The sequence below is a fragment of the Carcharodon carcharias genome, chromosome 8 (assembly GCF_017639515.1).
Source record: "Carcharodon carcharias isolate sCarCar2 chromosome 8, sCarCar2.pri, whole genome shotgun sequence".
NCBI lineage: Eukaryota > Metazoa > Chordata > Chondrichthyes > Lamniformes > Lamnidae > Carcharodon > Carcharodon carcharias.
In genome coordinates this window covers 74764679-74788826 of record NC_054474.1, presented here as the reverse complement: position 1 = coordinate 74788826, position 24148 = coordinate 74764679, and positions in this window count along the sequence as shown.

Here is a 24148-nt window from a genome sequence, read left to right as displayed (position 1 = left end):
CAATATTTCTACATTCAATCAACATTAGTATGTTAAAAATTATAGTACAGGTGCTGAAAATCTGAAACAGAAACATAAAATGCTGGTTACGCACAGCAGGTCAGTCAACATGTGTGGAGAGAACAGTCAAGTTTACAATTCAAAACAGATAAGAGATGGACAGGCATACAAATAAAATCAGAACAAGAGAACGGACATATAACATAGAGTGGAGCTGAATGGTCTCTGCTTTATAATTTTTATGTCATCCTGTATGATTATTATTTATTTCAGTATTCCATTCATGCTTTTTCTCTGGGTGTGCCTGTTTTATTCAAATATCCCCCTCCAGCACCTTTCATTGTTGCTGGTATTATTGGCCAGATGCCGAAGATGTTTGTATAACATTCCTCCGTCCCTTATTTTAATGGAATCATTAATCCTGTTGGAATTAAAGAGGTAATGCCTTTGTTAAATATTGAACAGAAAATGTTATTTCAAGCTGTTCGTTCACTAAGGTGGGAGGTCTTGTGATGTGGTGTGTAGTGTCCTTGCCTCTGAACCAGAAGCTCTGGGTTCAAGTCCTGCCCCAGGACTTGATGGCCACTGGAAGTGTGGTTGTAACGTGGCCAGATTGATTGTCGACCTGTAAATCCTTTCAGCATGCCTATAGCAGATGGTAAGAGTTGGAGAGACTTCTGGTTAGCCATGCTTGATGTGCAGTGGTATCCCTCAAGCTATAGCTTCAGGCTAATAACCTGTTCCAGGAGAAAAACAAGCTACTGAAAACAGGTATATGCAAGAGTTTGCCTGCCTCATGCATCTTAGATGGGGAAGTCTTCTAAGTCCACTCAATGCAAATAATTACTTAAAATCTCCAAAATGCTAATAAAAAGACGAAACTTGAATTTTTGATTCCTATAATATTTTCCAAATGCCTTTATTGCACCTAAATAGTTGACTGATTGGGCAATGAAAACAGCCTGTATAAAAATAGCTAATACTGTATTGTTTAATGGATATTCTTTCCCGTGACATCTTTATCTATATTATTGTGAATTAAGCTCTTTTTGCAAATGGTATGATTTTTTTTTCTCTAAAGGTCTCTTGAAAGGCAAATTAAGTTTTTTGTTTCATAATTATTGGACATTTTAATTTATTTCCAGCCCAGCATTTTTGATATATTTATTTTGTACAGTGTGAGATGGTCAAACTGGAATGAATACTTTTAACCACTGCTATTTACAACAACAACTTGCATTTATATCGCAGCTTTAATGTAAAACACCTCGAGGTGCTTAACAAGAACATTGGCCCAAATCTCCCAATCAGCATTGGAAGTGTTTTGTTTAATGATGATCAGACAGAAAAATGCACACTTACCTGGTTCTGTTTAAAAAGGCCAGACTTCCGATCCATGATGCAGAACTCCCTCAGTGCAGAAATCCACAAAGACAGCAGGGAAGAGAATCGGCGCAAAAGACACGCCCCCTTTTTATGGCACTGGCTGTCGTAAGGGGAGTTTAAATATCCAGTGTGAATGTTAGTGAAGGGCGATGGACGAATGAATGAATAGATAGTGTGGTAGGGTGAGTAGCTGTGTAAGGTAAGTGGCTGAATGGGGAGGGTGAGTAAATAGGTATGTCGGTTAGGTGGCAGGTGACTGAGGTGGCAGGTGGGTAGGATGGCAGATGGATAGGGTGGCAGGTGGGTAAGGTAGTTGATGGGTAGTGTGGTAGGTAGGTAGGCTAGTAAGGTGTCCGATGGGTAGGGAGGCAGCTAGGTAGGTTGGCAGGTGGGTGAAATGGGTAAGGTGGGTGAAGTGGGTGAGATAGGTGTGTAGGTAGGTGGGTCATGGCTAATTAGGTCAGGAGGCAGGGGTTGTCAGTTTGGGGGCCACTCAAGTTGGGTTGGGGGGGAGGCGGGAGGTCAGACGAGTAGTCAGATCGACCGAGGTTAATCAGGGGGTGGGAGGCTAGTCAGAGGGTCGATGGGAGGGTCAAAGGGGTTCAGTGTGAATGATTGGGGGGCTCAGTTGTTAGTTACCCAAGAGTTAGATTAGGATTTTTCTGTCTAACATTTCCTGGGTAACTATCCAGGTAAGTACCATGGAACTGGTCAAAGTCTCCGACTCTAGCTCCGAGTGCAAGACTTTTTCAGAGGGACCAGCGTGGGGGGCAGGGGAATTATCCATCGGAAGTTCAAACTTCCTAAGCAATTCCCACAAAGTCAGCTCATCAGGACTTCTGCAGGATCCTGATGTGCATCTTGGGTCGTATGTCCGGTCTCATACCATCTGGGGAACAGAAGATCTGGGCTATTATTAACCAATATTTTTGACAGCAAGCCACAGAAAGGGGTATCAGGATAGGTTACCAAAAGCTTAGCTTTAAGGAGCATTTTAAAGGAGGAGAGAGAGGTGGAGAGGCAGATTTAGGGAAGGAATTCCAGAACTTAGGGCCAAAGTAGATGAAAGAGCAGCCACCCATGGTGCAGTGATTAAAATCAGGATTGTGCAAGGTGCCAGGATTGGAGGAGCACAAAGACATCAAAAGCTTGTTGGGCTTTTAGGTTACAGAGATAGGCAGGGCAGAGGTGATCAAGGGATTTGAAAACAAAGATGATACTGTTAAAATTAATGTGTTATCATACCAGGGGTCAATCTAGTTAGCAAACAGAGGGGTGGTGTGTCAGTGAGAATTGGTACGAGTTAAAATATGGTTAGTGGAGTTTTTGATGAGACAGATTTATGTAGATGGAAGATGTGAGGCTGGCCAAGGAAGCATTGGACTAGTCAAGCCTTGAGGTAAAAAAGATATGGATGAAAGTTTCAGCAGTTGATGAGCTGAAATGGGGATGGAGCGAGTGATGTTACAGAGGTGAAAATAGGTGGTCTCAGTGATTGAGTGGATATATGGTCAGAGGGTCATCTCAGGGACAAATCCAACACAAAGGTTGTGAAATAAAAATAGGAAGTGTTGGAAAAACTCAGCAGGTCTGGCAGCATCTGTGCAGCGAGAAACAAAGTTAATGCTTCAAGTACAATATGACTTCTTCAGAACTGAGACTGTGAATTCTCTGGCTCAGCTTCAGACTAGGAGGCTAGGGAGAGGGATGGAAATGATGGATAGAGAATATAGTTTGTGGCAGGGACCTGGAACAATGGCTTCAGTTTTTCGTGAAAGAAAATTTCTACTCATCCAATCTTGGATATTGGACAAGCAGTGTGACAAATTAGGCAGTGGAAGGGTCAAGAGAGATCAATCTATGAGGTTTGTAAATAATTCCTTTAAAATGGTTCTGTCTTTACTATTCCTCATGTTCAGGCCACTGAATTCATTATTTTCTTGCCCTTTAGAAGCTGCTTCAGGTTTTTTTAAAAACTTGCACTACATGGCTTCTGCATTGATGCAATGACTTAAATCAAGGAAATCATTCCTATCAGCTTCAGAGAGGAAGCAATTTGACTGCAGAACTACCAGGCAGATTATTGTGAAAAGCAAAGCTGCATGACATAGTGATAAGGATAATAATTCTGAGCACAGTTGAATACAGAATGTAAGTAGATAGGTAGATAAGTAGGTGGGTGTTGCATATGCCTTTAGGGGATAGCAGCATGACACTGTAGTGTAACGTTGTTCAGCAGATCAAGGGTTAATGTGAGACTGGAGAACAGCACCGCCCCTGGTATGATGTGGAGAGTCACATGATTGTAGACTGTGGAGTAGAGTCTGGAAGGAGCCACCATTGAGGCAGCACCCATACATGGCAGTACCTGGGAAATGTACATAGTTATGGGTTAAAAATAAATGGTCTACATTTAAACATACAAGCCTCCAGATGTCTTAGTGAGAGACCAAACAAACCTTTACATTAGAAAGTAAGTAGTAAGGAAGGAGGTACCATTAACAGTGTGATGGTGAATGTGTTACAGGAAGTAAGTGTAGCACAGAAACCCCTCAATTTCAATCCTGTGGAGGGAGGTTGGTGGTGGTATTATGGTAATGCCACTGGATTAGTAATCCAGATGCCCAGGCTAATGACCTGAGGACATGTGTTCAAATCCCACCATGGCAGCTGGTGAAATTTAAATTCACTTAATTAATAAATCTGGAATTAAAATCTAGTGAGCATGAAACTATTGTTGATTGCAACTATGGTAAAAAAACCATCTGGTTCATTGATGCCCTTTAGAGAAGGAGGTCTGCCTAGATGTGATTTCAGACTCACAGCAAATGCCCACTGTAATGGCCTAGCAAACCACTCCACTGCACCAAAGCGCTACAGAAAACTCAAAAGGAATGAAACTAGATCGACTATGCGGCATCAACCTAGGCACCAGAAACGACAATGGCAAGCCCAGCCCTGTTGACCCTGCAAAGTTCTCCTCACTAACATCTGGGGTTTCAACATATACGTACATAAGCCATTGAAGATGGCAGAGCATGTTTAGAGAGCAGTTAATAAAGGCTTTATTATTGGGACATTCATTACAAGAGTAAGAAGGTCACGTTGAATCTAACCCGGGCAATTACTATCCCATCAGTCTACTCTTGATCATCAGTAAAATAATGGAAGGGGTCAGCCACAGAGTTATTAAGTGGCACTTGCTTAGCAATAACCTGCTCACTGATGCCCAGTTTGGATTCTGCCAGGGCCACTCAGCTCCTGACCTCCTTACAGCCTTGGTTCAAATATGAAAAGAAGAGCTGAACTCCCAAGGTGAGGTGAGAGTGACTGGCATTGACATCAAGGCTGCATCTGACCAAGAGTGGTATCAAGGAGTCATACCTAGCACAAAGGAAGATGGTTGTGGTTGTTGGAGGTCAGTCATCTCAGCTCCAGGACATCACTACAGGAGTTCCTCAGGGCAGTGTCCTCGGCCCAACCATGGTGTGACACATCATACCCTTCTGTTGGTATTGGTCTTACTAATTGATTTTTCTGACTATACCACCCAACTATACTGAGCCAGCTAATAGCAACACTTTTGCTGCCTGGAGTTGCTAACAACAGTGCCTTTTTGGTATGGCTCTTTATACGCCTGCTGCAGAACATTGGAACATAGAAGCAGGAGTAGGCTATTCAGCCCATCGAGCCTGCTCCACCATTTAATATGATCATGGCTGATCACCCACTTCAATGCGTTTTTCCCACACACTATCCCCTTATCCCTCTATGTCATTGGTATTAGAAATCTGTTAATTTCCGCTTTAAAACATACTCAATGGGCAGAATTATCCCCCTGATAGGGGGTACGTTGAAGAGCAGGCGGGGGTGTGCCGCTATTTTACATGGGCGGGCCAATTAAGGCCCGCCCAATGTGATGTCCGCACAGAAGCGCTTCCTGTGCGGGCAGGGGGTGGGGATTCCCTGAGCCGAGAGTGCACTCTTTCACGCATGCGTTTGAAATAGCGCACTCATCTCCCTGAGGCTAAGTGTTGCCTCAGGGGGATTGGCGCTACAGTAAAAAATGTTAAAAATACAAAAAAAAATTCCCTGACTTGGCCCCTCATGTGACACTGTCACATGAGTTGGGACATATCCATCACTTTTAAATACACTTTAATTACATTTTTAAAAACCTACATGAAACCTCATCCTGCCCATTGATGCGGTTTCATGCTTTCTCTAATGCCCGCCAGGGGTCCTGGCCTGTCTGCCAACCTTAAGACTGGACAGGCAGGTTCACTAATTACTTCAATGACTCTGTCAATGGCCACAATTGGCCATTGACAGTTCAGTGGGCGCACAGCTGATTCTGCTGAGCCCCCGCCTACCTGAAAATTTAAATGGGATGCGGCGACATTGAGAGTTCTGCCCGACATCACCACGCGTCATTTTACGTGTCGGCGAGCGGGCCCCGCCCACTACTCACTGATTGGGAAATCCTGGCCAATGACTGAGCTTTCACAGTCCTCTGGGGTCGAGAATTCCAAATATCCACAACCCTCTGAGTAAAAGAAATGATTCTCATCTCAGTCCTAAGTGGGCTTCCCCCTTATTTTGAAATTGAATCCCCTGGATCTGGACTCCACAACCAGGGAAAACATCTTACCTGCATCTATCCTGTCTATCCCTTTAAGTATTTTGTAGGTTTCAATGAGATCACCTCTCATTCTTTGAAACTCTAGAGAATGCAAGCCCAGTTTCCCCAATCTCTCTTCTTAGGGCAATCACATCATCCCAGGAACAAGTCTGATGAACCTCCACTGCAAATCCCCTATGGCAATAATATCCTTCCTAAGATAAGGGGACCAAAACTACACACAGTACTCCAAGTGTGGTCTATACAATTGAAGCAAGACTTTGCTCCCCCTGTAACTCTAAGTACAAACACCTTTCCATCTGTTCCTATTCAGATGAAGTTACATTGTTCCATAGTTTGCCATTGCGAGATTTGAACTCTTGATTTTGGGGTTACAAGCCCAGTACCATAACCTCTTGGCTATTTAGGCCAATCCCTTTGCTCCCCCTGTAAATCTTTCGAGTACAAACCCGTTTCCATCTGTTTCAGATGAAGTTACATAGTTTGCCATTGTGAGATTTGAACTCTTGATAATCTTTTAAATGAAAACAATTAAACCAAATCAACAAAATTGGGATAAATCAGGCACAGCCCCTAATTCAGGTCAGCTGTAAAACCAAGAACAAAGTTTAAAGGAAACTTACAAACTTTAAATCAAAATATGATTAAAGGGGTCAACAAAACACCCCAGTCCCCGCGGTGCCCACCGAGCACGGAAGGCCTCGAGAGTGCCAGCAGACACCGCGTGCTCCTTCTCCAGGGACATCCGGCAGCGAACGTAGCCACAGAAGAGGGACAAACAATCGGGCGGGACTCCCCCGTCGATTGCCCGCTGCCTGGACCTGTTAATGGCCAACTTGGCCAGGCCCAGGAGCAGGTTCACGAGGAGGTCCTCCTCCATCCCGACCCCCTTCCGCACCGGGTGCCCATAGATCAGGAGCGTGGGGCTGAAGTGCAAACAAAACATCAATAAAAGGTTTTTCAAATAACTAAAAAGGGAGTGCAGCCTACAACACCCTATGTATACATGGTCCACGGACTCCACAAGACCGCAAAAAGGGCACGTGTCCTGAGAGTCCGTGAACCTATGCATCCTCTTATTATAAGGGACTGCTGCATGCAACACCCTCCAACCCAGGTCCCCGATAGGAAGGGGGAGGACACCTCCGTAGAGGGTCTCCCATCGGGGGCCTCCGCCACCGGACGGCAACAAGGCACGCCAGGGTGTGTCCGGTCGGCGGACAAGGGCGAGAAAATGGAAGGTGTGCAGCAGCAGTCCGTACAAAAAGCCCCTCTTTGCCGTGCCAAAATTCACGGAGGGCATGTCCCCAAGGCGGCTCATACTGCGGGGCACCAGCACCCGTGGGAGGATTCGGGGCTTGGGGCCAATGTGGAATTCCGTCCGAACAGGGAAACATTCAGACGGAAGACCACCGCGCACCTGGGCCACCTCAAGACCCAAAATAACGTCGGGTCCGAGCACGACCGTTCTCAGGTCTTGGATGGCATCGGCTGCGACCTGGACGCTCACAGACGCGCATCGCGCCAACTCCTGCGGGAGTATCCAGCCCAGTCCTCCGCCACCCAGCACGTCCCTGATCCTGGTCACCCCTGCGGCCACAGCCCTCCTCTCCGCCAACCACTGAAAAGGATGGAGGGGCGGATTCCTGAGCAGCGGCTCTCTGACGACAGCCGCTACTCCTGACGGGGGAGAGCTGCGTCACGAGGCGACCACTTTCCAGACTTTGATCAGGTCCTGGTAAAAGACGGGCAACGCCTGCAAGGAGCCACCAAGGCCCAGCTGTTCTATAAACAGGAGCTGCACGTCATAATTCAGGCCGTGCACCTGACGGAAGAAATACGTCGTCAGGGCACACCATCTAGGAGGAGGCTCGACGTAGAGGTATCGCTGCAGGGTCTGAAGGCGGAAAGTCGCCACCTGTGTGTGTAGGCACACTAGTGCCTGACCACCCTCCCTAATCGGGAGACTCAGAACCTCGGCAGCGACCCAGTGCAATCTTTTGTCCCAGAAGAAGTCGACTAACAATCTCTGGATTCTTGTGACAAAGTCCGGGGGAGGGGTCAAAGTGACCAGCCGATACCACAACATGGCGGCGATCAGCTGGTTTATGACCAGAACTCGACCTCGGTAAGACAGCACTCGGAGCAGTCCTGTCCAGCGCTGCAGGCGAGCGGTGACTTTCGTCTCCAGTTCCTGCCAGTTTGCCGGCCAGGATTCCTCAGCGGGGCAGAGATGGACCCCCAGGTAGAGGAGACTGGTCCTGCTCCAGGTGAAAGGCCTGAGCTCCTCGGGTAGGGGATCCATCTGCCACTGACCGACCAGGAGTCCAGAGCATTTACCCCAGTTGATCCTGGCAGAAGAAGCGGCAGAGTAGACCTCCTGGCACTCACGCATCCTCCGCAGGTCAGCCGGGTCACTAAACATAAGGAGCACGTCATCGGCGTAAGCCGAAAGGACCACCCCGATGCCCGGCCCGCGCAGAACCAATCCCGACAACCTCCTCCGCAAGAGGCGCAAGAAAGGCTCCACGCAAATAGAATACAACTGGCCAGACAGGGGGCAGCCCTGACGTACCCCTCTCCCAAAGCGAAGGGGCGCCGTCAGGGACACTGGACACTCCGCGGCGGTGTACAGAGTCGGATCCGGGCGACAAAATGCGTCCCGAAACCGAACGCTCGCAGAGTTCCGAGTAAGTATTCGTGATCCACCCTGTCGAACGCCTTCTCCTGATCGAGAGACAGGAAGGCACTCGACAGACCAGCCCTCTGGGAATAATGGATGATGTCCCGGACCAGATGGATATTATCATAAATGGTTCGGTCCAGGACGGTGTAGGACTGGTCAGGTTGGATCATGTGGTCCAGCACGGCAACACGTTTCCATCTGTTTATACAGATGAAGTTACATTGTTTCATAGTTTGCCATTGTGAGATTTGAACTCTTGATAATCTTTTAAATGAAAACCAAATCAACAAAATTGGGATAAATCAGGCACAGCCCCTGATTCAGGTCAGCTGTAAAACCAAGAACAAAGTTTAAAGGAAACTTACAAACTTTAAATCAAAATGTGATTAAAGGGGTCAACAAAACACCCCAGTCCCCGCGGTGCCCACCGAGCACGGAAGGCCTCGAGAGTGCCAGCAGACACCGCGTGCTCCTTCTCCAGGGACATCCGGCAGCGAACGTAGCCACAGAAGAGGGACAAACAATCGGGCGGGACTCCCCCGTCGATTGCCCGCTGCCTGGACCTGTTAATGGCCAACTTGGCCAGGCCCAGGAGCAGGTTCACGAGGAGGTCCTCCTCCATCCCGACCCCCTTCCGCACCGGGTGCCCATAGATCAGGAGCGTGGGGCTGAAGTGCAAACAAAACATCAATAAAAGGTTTTTCAAATAACTAAAAAGGGAGTGCAGCCTACAACACCCTATGTATACATGGTCCACGGACTCCACAAGACCGCAAAAAGGGCACGTGTCCTGAGAGTCCGTGAACCTATGCATCCTCTTATTATAAGGGACTGCTGCATGCAACACCCTCCAACCCAGGTCCCCGATAGAAAGGGGGAGGACACCTCCGTAGAGGGCCTCCCATCGGGGGCCTCCGCCGCCGGACGGCAACAAGGCATGCTGGGCGTGTCCGGTCGACGGACAAGGGCGAGAAAATGGAAGGTGTGCAGCAGCAGTCCGTACAAAAAGCCCCTCTTTGCCGTGCCAAAAGGCACAGAGGGCATGTCCTTGAGGCGGCTCATATTGCAGGGCACCAGCACCCGAGGGAGGGTTCGGGGCTTGGGGCCAATGTGGAATTCCGTCCGAACAGGGGAACGTTCAGATGGAAGACCACCGCGCACCTGGGCCACCTCAAGACCCAAAATAACGTCGGGTCCGAGCACGACCGTTCTCAGGTCTTGGATGGCATCGGCTGCGACCTGGACACTCACAGACGTGCGTCGCGCCAACTCCTGCGGGAGCATCCAGCCCAGTCCTCCGCCACCCAGCACGTCCCCGATCCTGGTCACCCCTGCGGCCACAGCCCTCCTCTCCGCCAAACACTGAAAGGGACGGTGGGACGGATTCCTGAGCAGCGGCTCTCTGACGATAGCCGCTACTCCTGACGGGGGAGAGCTGCGTCGCGAGGCGACCACTTTCCAGACTTTGATCAGGTCCTGGTAAAAGACGGGCAACGCCTGCAAGGAGCCACCGAGGCCCAGCTGTTCTATAAACAGGAGCTGCATGTCATAATTCAGGCCGTGCACCTGACGGAAGAAATATGTCGTCAGGGCACATCATCTAGGAGGAGGCTCGACGTAAAGGTATCGCTGCAGGGTCTGAAGGCGGAAAGTCGCCACCTGTGTGCGTAGGCACACTAGTGCCTGACCACCCTCCCTAACTGGGAGACTCAGAACCTCGGCAGCGACCCAGTGCAATCTTTTGTCCCAGAAGAAGTCGACTAACAATCTCTGGATTCTTGTGACAAAGTCCGGGGGAGGGGTCAAAGTGACCAGCCGATACCACAACATGGCGGCGATCAGCTGGTTTATGACCAGAACTCGACCTCGGTAAGATAGCACTCGGAGCAGTTCTGTCCAGCGCCGCAGGCGAGCGGTGACTTTCGTCTCCAGTTCCTGCCAGTTTGCCGGCCAGGATTCCTCAGCGGGGCAGAGATGGACCCCCAGGTAGAGGAGACTGGTCCTGCTCCAGGTGAAAGGCCTGAGCTCCTCGGGTAGGGGATCCATCTGCCAATGACCGACCAGGAGTCCAGAACATTTACCCCAATTGATCCTGGCAGAAGAAGCAGCAGAGTAGACCTCCTGGCACTCGCGCATCCTCCGCAGGTCAGCCGGGTCACTAAACATAAGGAGCACGTCATCGGCGTAAGCCGAAAGGACCAGCCCGATGCCCGGCCCGCGCAGAACCAATCCCGACAACCTCCTCCGCAAGAGGCGCAGGAAAGGCTCCACGCAAATAGAATACAACTGGCCAGACAGGGGGCAGCCCTGACGTACCCCTCTCCCAAAGCAAAGGGGCGCCGTCAGGGACCCGTTAACCTTCACTAGACACTCCGCGGCGGTGTACAGAAGTCGGATCTGGGTGACAAAATGCATCCCGAACCCGAAAGCTCACAGAGTTCCGAGTAAGTATTCGTGATCCACCCTGTCGAACGCCTTCTCCTGATCGAGAGACAGGAAGGCACTCGACAGACCAGCCCTCTGGGAATAATGGATGATGTCCCAGACCAGATGGATATTATCATAAATGGTTTGGTCCAGGATGGTGTAGGACTGGTCAGGGTGGATCATGTGGTCCAGCACAGCAACATGTTTCCATCTGTTTATACAGATGAAGTTACATTGTTTCATAGTTTGCCATTGTGAGATTTTAACTCTTGATCTTGGGATTACAAACCCAGTACCATAACCCCTTGGCTATTTAGGCCAAGCCCTTTGTTCCCCCTCTAATCAAACCCTCTTGTGATAATGGCTAACACACCATTAACCTTCCTAATTGCCTGCTGCACCTGCGTGTTAGCTTTCAGTGACTTATTGATGAAGACACCCAGGTCCCTTTGTCCATTTACACTTTTTAATCCCTCACCATTTAAGAAATATTTTGCACATCTGTTCCTCCTTCTCAGGTGGATAACTTCACATTTTTCCACAATATATTCCATCTGCCATGTTCTTGCCCACTCACTATGTTTGTCCAAATTCCCTTGAAGCCACTTTGCATCTCCTTCACAACATTCATTCCCAACTAGCTTTGTGTCATCTGCGAACTTCGAATTTATTACATCCAAATCATTGATATATATTGTGAACAGCTGAGGGCCAGGTATTGATCTTTGCTGTACCCCACTAGTCACAGCCTGTCAATGTGAGCATGACACATTTATTCCTACTCTCTGTTTTCTGCCTGTTAGCCAGCCCTTAATCCATGCCAGTATATTGCCTCCAATCCCATGTGCTTTAGTTTTGCTAACCAACCTCCTGTGGGGGACTTTGTCGAAAGTCTTCTGAAAATCCAAGTACACTCTGCTTACCAATTCCCCTTTATCAATTCTATTAGTAACATCCTCAAACAAACTAAGGGGGAGGCGATAGCATAGTGGTATTGTTACGGGACTAGCGTTCCAGGGACCTAGGGTAATGCTCTGGATCCCACCACGGCAGATGGTGGAATTTGAATTCAATAAAAATCTGGAACTATAAGTCTGATGATGACCATGAAACCATTGTCAATTGTTGTAAAAACCCATCTGGTTCACTAATGCCCTTTAGGGAAGGAAATCTGCTGTCCTTACCTCGTCTGGCCTACATATAACTCCAGGCCCACAGAGCAATGTGGTTGACTCTTAAATGCCCTCTGAAATGGCCTAGCAAGCCACTCAGCTGTATCAAACTACTACAAAGTCACAGCTAAGGAATGAAACCGGACAAACCACACAGCATCGACCAAGGCACTGGAAACGACAACGGCAATCTCAGCCCTGCCGACCCTGCAAAGTCCTCCTTCCTAATATCGGGGGCTAGTGCCAGAATTAGGAGAGCTGTCTCACAGACTAGTCAAGAAATAGCCTGACATAGTCATATTCATGAAATCATACCTTACAGATAAGGTCCCAGACATTACCATCACCATCCCCGGGTATGTCCTGTCCCACCAGCAAGACATACCCAGCAGAGGTGGTGGCACAATGGTATACAGTCAGGAGGGAGTTGCCCTGGGAGTGCTCAACATCTACTCCAGACCCCATGAAGTCTCATGTCATCATGTCAAACATGGGCAAGGAAATCTCCTGCTGATTACCACGTACCGCCCTCCCTCAGCTGATGAATCAGTGCTCCTCCATGTTGAACACCACTTGGAGGAAGCCCTGAGGATGGCAAGGGCACAGAATGTACTCTGGGTGATGACTTCGAAGTCCATCACCAAGAGTGGCTCGGTAGCACCACTACTGACCGAGCTGGCCGAGTCCTAGAGGATATAGCTGTTAGACTGTGTCTATGGCAGGTGGTGTGGGAACCAACAAGAGGGAAAAACATACTTGATGCCATCCTCACCAACCTACCTGCTGCAGATGCATCTGTCCATGACAGTATCGGTAGGAGTGACCACTGCACAGTCATTGTAGAGACGTAGTCCCGGCTTTACATTGAGGATAGACCTCATCACGTTGTGTGCTAATATTACTGTGCAAAATGCGATAGATTTCAAACAGATCTAACAACTCAAGACTGGGCATCCATGAGGCTCTGTGGTCCATCAGTAAAATTGTACTGAAACACAATCTGTAACCTCCTAGCCTGGCATATCCCCCACTCTTCCATTACCATCAAGCCAGGGGATCAACCCTAGCTCAACGAAGAGTGCAGGACGGCATGCCAGGAGCAGCAGCTAAAAATGAGGTGTCAACCTAGTGAAGCTATAACACAGGACCACTTGTGTGCCAAACGGCATAAGCAGCAAGTGATAGACAGGGCTAAGCGATCCGACAACCAATGGATCAGAGCTAAGCTCTACAGTCCTGCCACATCCAGTTGTGAATGGTGGTGGACAATTAAACAACTCACTGGAGGAGGAGGCTCCAAAAATATCCCCATCCTCAATGATTGGGGAGCCCAGCACAACAGTGCAAAAGATAAGGCATTTGCTACAATCTTCAGCCAGAAGTGCTGTGTGAATGGTCCATCTCGGCCTCCTCCAGAGGTCCCCAGCATCACATGTGCCTGTCTTCAGCCAATTCGATTTACTCCACGTGATATCAAGAAATGGCTGAAGTCACTAGATACTGCAAAAGGTATGAGCCCTGACAATATTCCGGCAATAGTACTGAAGACTTGTACTCCAGAACTTGCCGCACCCCTCACCAAGCTGTTCCAGTACAGCTACAACATTGGCATCTACCCGGCTATGTGGAAAATTGCTCAGGTATGTCCTGTACACAAAAAGCAGGAAAAATCCAACCTGGCCAATTACCGCCCCATCAGTCTACTCTCAATCATCAGTAAAGTAATGGAAAGGGTCATCAACAGTGCTATCAAGCGGCACTTGCTTAGCAATAACCTGCTCACTGATGCCCAGTTTGGGTTCCACCAGGGCCACTCAGTTCCTGACCTCATTACACCATGGTTCAAACATTAATAAAAGAGTTGAACTCCAGAGGTGAGGTGAGAGTGACTGCCCTTGACATCAAGGCAGAATTTGACAGAGTGTTGCATCAAGGAGCCCTAGCAAACCTGGAGTCAATAGGAATCAAGGGGAAAACTCTCCGCTGATTGGAGTCAAAACTACACAAAAGAAGATGGTTGTGGTTGTTGAAGGTCAGTCATCTCAGCTCTAGGGCATCACTGCAGGAGTTCCTCAGGGTACTGTCCTCGGCCCAACCAACTTCAGCTGCTTCATCAATGACCTTCCTTCCATCATAAGGTCAGAAGTGGGGAGGTTCGCTAATAATTGTACAATGTTCTGCACCATTCACGACCCCTCAGATACTGAAGCAGTCCATGTCCAAATGCAGCAAAACCTGGACAATATCCGGGCTTGGGCTGACAAGTGGCAAGTAACATTTGCACTACACAACTCTCAGCCAATGACCATCTCCAACAAGAGAGAATCTAACCATCCTCCCTTGATGTTAAATGGCATTACCATCACTGAATTCTCCTCTATCAACATCCTGGGAGTTAACATTCACCAGAAACTGAACTGGACTAGCTATATATACACTGTGGCTACAAAAGCAGGTCAGAGGCTAGGAAGAGTGTGATGAGTAACCCACCTCCTGACTCCCCAGAGTCTGTCCACCATCTACAAGGCACAAGTCAGGAGTGTGATGGAATACTCCCCACTTGCCTGAATGAGTGCAGCTCCCACAACACTCAAGAAACTTGACACCATCTGGGATAAAGCAGCCCGCTTGATAGACACTACATCCACAAACATTCACTCCCTCCACCACCGACGCATAGTAACAGCAGCGTGTGCCAAGTATAAGATGTACTGCAGGAATTTGCCAAGGTTCTTTCAACAGCACTTTCCAAACTCATGACTACTACCATCTAGAAGGACAAGGGCAGCAGATAGATGGGAACACCACCACCAGGACATACCCCTCCAAGTCACTCACCATCCTGACTTGGGAATATATCGCCGTTCCTTCACTGTTGGGTCAAAATCCTGGAACACCCTTCTTAACAGCAATGTTGGTGTACACACACCACATGGACTGCAGGGTTCAAGAAGGCAGCTCACCACCACCTTCTGAAGGGCAGCTAGGGATGTGCAATAAATGCTGGCCCAGCCAGTGAAGTCCACATCCTGTGAATGAATTTTAAAAAATTATAAGACACTAGTTAGTTCTCTTTTGAAGTACTGTATCCTGTTCTGGGCACCATACTTGAGAAAGGATGTGAAGGCATTGGAGAGGTACAGTGGAATTTCACAAAAATGATTCCAGGGATAAAGAACTGTAGCTATGAGAATAAATCGGAGAGGTTGGGACTGTTTTCCTCAGAAGAAAGAAGGTTGAGAGGAGACTTGTTAGAAGTATTCAAGATCCTGAGGGGTAATGACAGGGTGAATAGTGAGAAAGTATTTCCACTCAAGACAGCAACAGGAGTTAGAGGGCATAAATTCAAAATAATTGACAAAAGGAGTAATAGTGATCTGAGGAAATTTTTTTTTCACCCAGAAGGTGGTTGGAGTCTGGAAAGAACTTCCTGAGAGGGTGGTGGAGGCAGATTTGATCGAAGTATTCAAAAGGGAATTGGATTGCTATCTGAAAAATAAAGAATGTGCAGGGTTATTGGGATAAGGCAAGGGAGTGGCCTAGGTAGAATGCTCTTTTGGAAAGCCAGTGCAGACTTGATGGATTGAATGGTCTCCTTCTGCACTGTAAAGATTCTGCTTGTGCTGTCCCACAGACTAGCCAAGCAACAGCCTGACATAGTCATACTCACAGAATCATACCTTACAGACAATGCCCCAGATGCCACTATCATTATGCCTGGATATACCCTGTTACACTGGCAGGACAGACCCACAAAGGTTTCGGCACAGTGGTATACAGTTGGAAGTGAGTTGCCCTTGGAGACCTCAACACTGAAACTGGAGTCCATGAAGTCTCATGGCATCAGGTAAATCATAGGCAAAGAAACCTCCTGCTGGTTAGAACCTAAGGCCCACTACCCCCACTGCCACTAACCCACCCCCCTCACCACCACCCCCCCTGCCCAACAACACCTCAGCTGCTGAATACCAATTAGAAGAAACACCACTGAAGGTGACAAGAGCACAGAATGTACTCTGGGTGGAGGACTTCAATGATTATCGCCAAGAGTGGCTTGGTAGCACCACTACTGACCAAGCTGGCCAAGTCCTGAAGGACATAGCCACTAGACTGACTCTACAGTAGGTGGTGAGGAAAGCAGCAAGAGGGAAAAATCTACTTGACCTCATCCTCACCGATCTCGCAGATGCATCTATCCATTGGTAGGAATGACCACCTTGTGGTCTTTGTGCAGACAAAGCCCTGTCTTCACATTGAGGATACCCTCCATCATGTTGTGTGGCACTACCACAGTCCTGAATGGGATAGAGTTTGAACAGGACTAATCACTTAAAACTGGGCATCCACAAGGCGCTGTCAGCCATCAGCAGATGCAGAATTATATTCAACCACAATCTGTAACCTCATGGCCTAGCATATCCCCACTCTACCTTTACCACCAAGCCAGGGGATCAGCCCTGGATGAATGAAGAGTGCGTGAGGGCATGCCAGGGGGAGCACCAGGCACACCTAAAAATGAGGTGATAATTTGCACAAGCTACATCACAGGACTGCTTTCATGCCAAACAGCTCTGCAGTCCTGCCACATCCAGTCATGAATGGAGGCAAACAACTGAACAACTAACTAGAGGAGGAGACTCCACAAATACTCCAACCCTCAATGATGGGAGTGCTCAGCACATCAGTGCAAAGGCAAAAGCAAAATGCTCTGGATACTGGAAAACTGAAATAAAAACAAAGAATGCTGGAAACCAGCAGATCAAGGATCATCTGTGGAGAGAAACTGAGTTAACGTTGCAAATCGAGATGAGTTTCATCAGAACTGAAGATAGGAATGTAAGAATTTTTAAGCCAGTGGTAGGTGGGGAAGGGACAGGAACAACAAAAGAGCAAGTCTGTGATATCTAGGATGGAGGGCAGGAGAGATTAGATAACAAAATATTTCACGATTTAACAGCCAAGGAGAATGATAATAGTGACAGTAAAGAAATAAAGGCTGTGGCCAGATGACACGTGAATGGCTACATAGCAACCACCTGAATGCAACATGAAGGGAAAGTTAAAAGGTCAAGACCAACCCAGCAAAAAACACACCAGATAAGATGAAGGCAGAGGTTATGATCTAAATTTGTTGAAACCAGTGTTGAGTCTAAAAGCTCCAATGCTCAAGAAGCTCAGGGTCATCCAGGACAAAGCAGCCCACTTGATTGGCATCCCATGCACCACCTTAAACATACACTCCCTCCACCATTGATGCATAGTGGTAGCATTGTGTACCATTTGCAAAATGCACTGCAACAACTTATCAAGTCTCCTTCAACAACAAATTCCATCCTCACAATTCTACCACCTAGAAGGACAAGGGCAGCAGATGCAAAGGAATATCACCACCTGCAACTTCTCCCCCAAGCCACACACCATCCTGACTTGGAAATATATTGCCATTCCTTCACTGTCACTAGGTCAAAATCCTGGAACTCCCTCCCTAACAACACTGTGGGTGTACCTACACCACATGGACTGCAGCGGTTCAACAAAGCAGCTCACCACCACCTTCTCAAGGGCAATTAGGGATGGGCAACAAATGCTGGCCTAGCCAACAAAGACCACATCCCATGAAAAGATACAGAAAAATAAATCAACCAGCAAGCTCAGGTGATGAAGCTATATGCTGAGTTGCAAATCTTCAGAAATTCCTGGTTGATTTACATCTCTCCATTGTTTGTTCTACACCAAAGGTATCCCACCCTTAACCACCCTCTATTTTTAAGAACTTGCTGGATTTGCACTTTAATTGCCCATTAAACTCACTACAGAGAATTAAATCTGGTGAATAAGAGTGCAAGTACCTGTAAAGGGTTAATGCTACTCTAATAATAGCTGCAGGTGCACAAGGGGCTACGTAATAATGATGTTAGATGAAGGAGAATGAGGAGAATCTGAAAGATGAGCAATGACTCTGTCCTAGTGTTTTGTAATCCTGTAGGTAGTTGAGTATCTAAAGAAAAGGTTATTTTGAAAAAGGATCTTTGCCTCCAGCCAGATCTCTTGCTAAGAGTAACTCCCAACAGTGGTGACCAGAGTCAACTGTGTAAAACAGCCGGAAACAGCCTGAGGAGAAGCCCAACAGAATCAGCGAACAGCGGGTGAAGAAATTTGAGGCCTACTCTGTAATTGGACCAGAGGGGAAACTGTGAGGACAGCCTAGTGACTGACACAGAAACCAGCATGGGAAATGGGAACCTCAACCCAGGTTAAGCAAAGACTTCTACCCTACCTCTCCTAGAATATAGAGGACCCTCACAGGCTGAGCAATTGCAAAATGGAGAAGATGTTTCACTCATTATCAAAATGCTTCAGGTCTTGCAAGTAAGGCTAACAAGGACCAGGTTAGTACCTTGTTATAATGTCATTGCTAGCATTGCAGATGATGTGCTGGCCAGGTAGGGGTGAATGAGGAGACAGCCTCCTAAGAGGATGTCATTTCAGCCTTTGACTTGTGTTTCAGTCTGTTGAAACATCATCATAGGGCAGGCAAAATTCAACCATCACAATCAGAGACCAGGTGAAGGAATCAATTCATTTGTAAATATTCTCTATCATTTGTCTGACAATTGTGAGTACAGAATGTTAAAAGGTGATTTAATAAGAGAAAGAATTGTTGTCAATGTTTTGGAGAAAACCCTGTCAGGCTTTCTACAACCTAGAGAAGATCTGACACTGAGCAAAGCAGTACAACTGGCTAGGCAGGCTAAAGTGCGAAAGTAAAACAGAGTATGGTGGAGAGGGGTGAGTGAGAAATCCTGTGGGTAAAGCCATTTGAAGCCATTCAGTTTATTGGATGCAAAGCTGAAAGAGCATTTTGGCAGCAATCATGGAAGTACACTGAAAAAGAGTGCCAACCACCATTTTATAATGTCCCCGCTGTGGCAAGAAGGTTCACAGGCACAAAGAACATCCCCCTCCCCCTGAACTGAATGTCATGGCTGTGGCAAAGTCAGTAATTTTAAAACAGCTTGTCATTCAAAAAAGCCAGTATACAAGAAGTACAGGAGCTAGACAGCCAGAAAATCACTTTTCGGTGAAATCAAAGAGAACAATAGCCAATACAGGAGCACTAACATTGAAGTTAAAGGACTTCATACAGGGTGTAAATTGGATACAGGAGCTAGAGTCTCATTTCTGTCTGGTAGAGTTAATTGGCTTTAATAAGTTACTCTGTAAGCTTCGTCAATCAAACTTCAAGGTCCAGGAAGAATCGAGATAAAAATCAAAGGTCAACTTGATGCAACATTAAAGTACAAAGGCAGAAAAATCTCTAAGATACCTAATGTCACTCAGAACCAGGAATGACCTTGTTGAGCAGGAAAGCTTGTATAGGTCTGAACCTACTCCTTAAAATTGAAGAAGTCAATGACCAAGAACAGGACAACGAATTTAGAAAAGAATTTCCAAAGCTCTTAAAGGCTTGGGGGAATTGAAAACTGTGTAGACATCACACAAAAGACAGATGCAAAACCCATTTGTCTGTTCACACCAAAGGTCCCACACCCACTTCTAAAACAGGTAAAAGTGAGATAGGGACAATGCTTCAACAAGGCGTTATTTCAACAGTTATGAAATCAACCAGGTGGTGTTCTGGTATGATACCATCAGAATCTGCATTGGTCTAACACAATTGTACAAGGCAGTAGAACAAGAGATACACTCAATGACATGTGTAGGCAAGAACCTAGCAAAACTCGGGAAGAGTACAATCTTTACTAAGCTCAACGCAAATAGCGGATTCTGGCAGAGACACTGGACCAGGAGTCAAAACTTCTAGCTACCTTCATAACACCTTTCGGACGTTGCTATTTCAACCATCTACTTGTTTGGCATCACATCCGCACTGGAGATTTTCCAAAGGATGATGTCCAACAATTAGAAGGTAAGGACGTCATCATATGCCACATGAACGATGTTTTAATCCATGGCTATTCAAAGGAAGAACATGACAATCGAGTAAGAGAGTTATTAAAAATACTGCAATATGCTGGATTAATACTCAATGAGAAGTGTGTGTTTTCAAAACCCACAATAAAATACTTAGGTCATATTATCCAGGAAAGAGGAATCACTCTGGACTGGCAGAAGACAAAAGCCAAAAGAGCATTTTCCCTGCCCAGGAATATTGCCGAATTCCAAAGGTTTAAAGGTATGGTGAATCAACCGGGAAAATTATTACCAAATCTAGCTCAAGAAAACGAACCTCTAAGACAACTTCTGATGCAAGATCAGGTGTGGTACTGGACTGAGCATCAACAGCATTCATTTGAGTGAATTAAAATGTTGTTGGCATCTTCAGAGATCCTAGCTCACCATGATCCCGAACTTCCAATTATTGGAGCAGCGGATCCATCAGCAACAGAACCAGGAGCAGTCTTATTCCAGATTCAGAGTAATGGGACACAAAGACCTACATCTAAGCCCTTAACTGAAACCAAACAGCACTATTCATTGCCACTTCTCTTCCAGGAATGCCTACCTTGAAGAAGTACTGCTCTTCGCTCCAACACGATTTCTGCATGTCTCTTTTGCCCTGTTCACCTTCATTGCTTTCCATTTCCCTTCTGATGTTTCACAAGGTGTTTACCAAAACTCGCTTTCACAGCCATATTTCCTTCCTCAGTGACTGTCTCCTTCTCCAGCTTATCCCACGTGAATTCTAACTGAAGTTCCATCCCTCATGTTTCGAATCCACCCAGGATTACAGGTATCTCTGGGACATGCAATGTTCCTCGGACTGCTGTTTTCGCCCCATCCTGAGATCCACATTTAGTGCCATGCGCTGGCATATGAACACACTCGACCCCTCCCTCCAGCAGCACTGACTCGCCCTATCTCAAAGCTGTCCTTGTCCCCAGTTTCATTTTGTTCTTCGTCTCATCTGACGCCTTAACAAGAAACTTTTTCTCTTACTTTCAGGTGCTAAGGAATGCAAGCTCCAACAACTCATTGATACCAATACACATCCAGGACCTTCCACCCCTTCCTGTCACTCTGACCACCCTCCGCTCCCCATCGTCTTCTAATCCCAGCCCTTTCTGTGTATACACCATACCGTCAGACCTTCCCCTCTCTGATGCTGAATGTTCAGTACTCAGCAAAGGACTCGGTTTCATACCCTTACACCCTCACCTCAACGAATTCTGAGCTCGGCAAGATGCTGAACTCTTCTTCCGTCACCTTCATCTCCACGCTCACTTCTTTGAGCAGGAGTCCTCCCCCCATTCTATGGATCTTTTCACCTGCCTCCAGTATTCTCCCTCCACCTGGACCCCTCCCTCTGGCCTCTTATCTGCTCTTGATCTTTCATTGAGAACTGTCAGTGTGACATCAGCCATCTCAATGTCTCTGCTCCTCTCACCCACTTTAACCTGTCTCCTTCTGAACTTGCTGCATTCCGTTCTCTCAGGTCCAACCCTGACTTTGTTATCAAACCTGCTGTTGTTGTCTGGCATACTAATCTCTATCTCGCAGAGGCTGAGCAGCAACCCTTAGACACTCCTACCTCCCCCTGGACCATGACCCCACCGCTGAACATCAAGCCATTGTTTCCAGGGTTGTCACTGACCTCATCTCCTCTGGAGATCTTCCCTCCACAGCTTCCAATCTCAGTCGCCCAACCCCAGCTTTTACCTCCTCCCCAAAATTCACAAACAGAGCTGACCAGGTAGACTGATCATGTCAGCCTGTTCCTGCACCATGGAACTCATTTCTTCCTATCTTGACTCCTTTCTCTCTCCCCTTGTCCAGTCTCTTCCCAACTGCATCCGCGACTCCTCTTATGCCCTACATCATATCAACAATTTCCTGTTCCTTAGCCCTAACCGCCTCCTCTTCACCATGGGTGTCCAATCCCTCTACACCTCCATGCCCCATCAGGATGGTCTGAGGGCTCTCTGCTTCTTCCTTGAACAGAAGCGTGAACAATCCCCATCCACCACCACTCTCCTCTGTCTGGCTGAACTTGTTCTCTCACTGAACAATTTCTCCTTTAACTTGTCTCACTTCCTCCAAATAAGAGGTGTGACCCACATGGGCCACAATTATGCTTGTTTCTTTATGGGGTATGTGGAACATTCCTTGTTCCAGTCCTACTCAGGACCCCTCCCAGAAATCTTTCTCCAATACATCGATAATTGTTTCGGTGCCGCTTCATGCTCTCATCTGGACTTGGAAAAATTTATCAATTTTGCTTTCACTTCCCTTCCCTTCCTTAACCTCTCTGACTTAATTTCTGGTGATAGGCTGTCCACCAATATTCACTACAAGCCCACTGACTCCCACAGCTACTGCAACTACAGCTCCTCACACCCTGCTTCCCGTAAGGACTCCATCCCATTCTCTCAGTTCCTTCCCCTCTGTCGCATCTGTTCCGATGATGCCACTCTCCAAAACGGCACTTCTGACATGTCTTCGTTCTTCCTAAACTGAGGTTTCTCACCTACGGTGGTTGACAGGGTTCTCAACCTTGTCTGACCCATCTCCCGTGCCTCTGCTCTCACATCTTCCTCTCCCTCCCAGGACCATGATAGGGTCCCCCTTGTTCTTGCTTTTCATCCAAACAGCCTCCACATTCATAGGATCATCCTCCGCCATTTCTGCCAACTCCAGCATGGTGCCGCCACTAAACACATCTTCCCTTCACTGCCCCCCTGTTGGCATTCCATAGGGATCGTTCCCTCAGGGGCACCCTGGTTCACTCCTCCATCACCCCCTACAACTCAACCCCCTCCTAAGGCACCTTCCCATGCAATTTCAGAAAGTGCAACGCCTGTCCCTTTACCTCTTACCTCTTCACCGTCCAAGGGCCCAAACAGTCCTTTCAGGTGAAGCAGCGCTTCACTTACACTTCCCTTAATTTGGTCTATTGTATTTGCTGCTCCCAATGCGGTCTCCTCTACATTGGATAGCTAAACACAGACTGGGTGACTGCTTTGTGGAACACCTTTGGTCTGTCCGCAAGCATGACCTAGACCTTCCTGTCGCTTGCCATTTCAACACACCATCCTGCTCTCATGTCCACATGTCCATCCTTGGCCTGCTGCAATTTTCCAGTGAAGCTCAAAGCAAACTGGAAGAACAGCATCTCATCTTCCAGTTAGGCACTTTACAGCCTTCCAGGCTTAACACTGAGTTCAACAACTTCAGACTGTGAACTCTCTCCTCCATCCTCACCCCCTTTTTATCCCCTTTTTTCAATATTCATTCTAATTTCTTAACTTTTATTTTTCATTTTTTAATTTTAATTTTATATCCACTTAATTTTATTATTTTTATTTATTTTAATTTTTATTAATTGTTTTATCCCCACCTTTTATCCTATTTTCAATCTTTTTTTCTCACCACCATCCCCTCTCCCACCCTAACCCCACAAGGGCCATCTGTCACTTGTTCATGTTATTCTTTCCAGAGTGCTTACCCTTGTCCTGCCATTGTCACATTCTGCTTTCTGACCTTAATGCCACTATTAGCACCTCCTTTAGCCAGTATCACTATCATTAACACCCCTTTGTCCTTTTGCCCATGACATCTCTGGAAATCTCTCATTTGCCTCCACCTATCACTGACCTTTTATCCAGCTTCACCTACACCACCCCCATTAAACAGAATAAATTTCATTACATTTTTATTTCTCTTTCGCTCTAAAGAAGAGTCAGAAGTACTTGAAACGTTAACTCTTTTTTTTTCTCTCCACAGATGCTTTTATGCCTGCTGAGTTTTTCCAGCATTTTCTGTTTTTGTTTCCGAACAGTACTATGCTGTAATAGAGAAAGAAGCCCTTGTAGC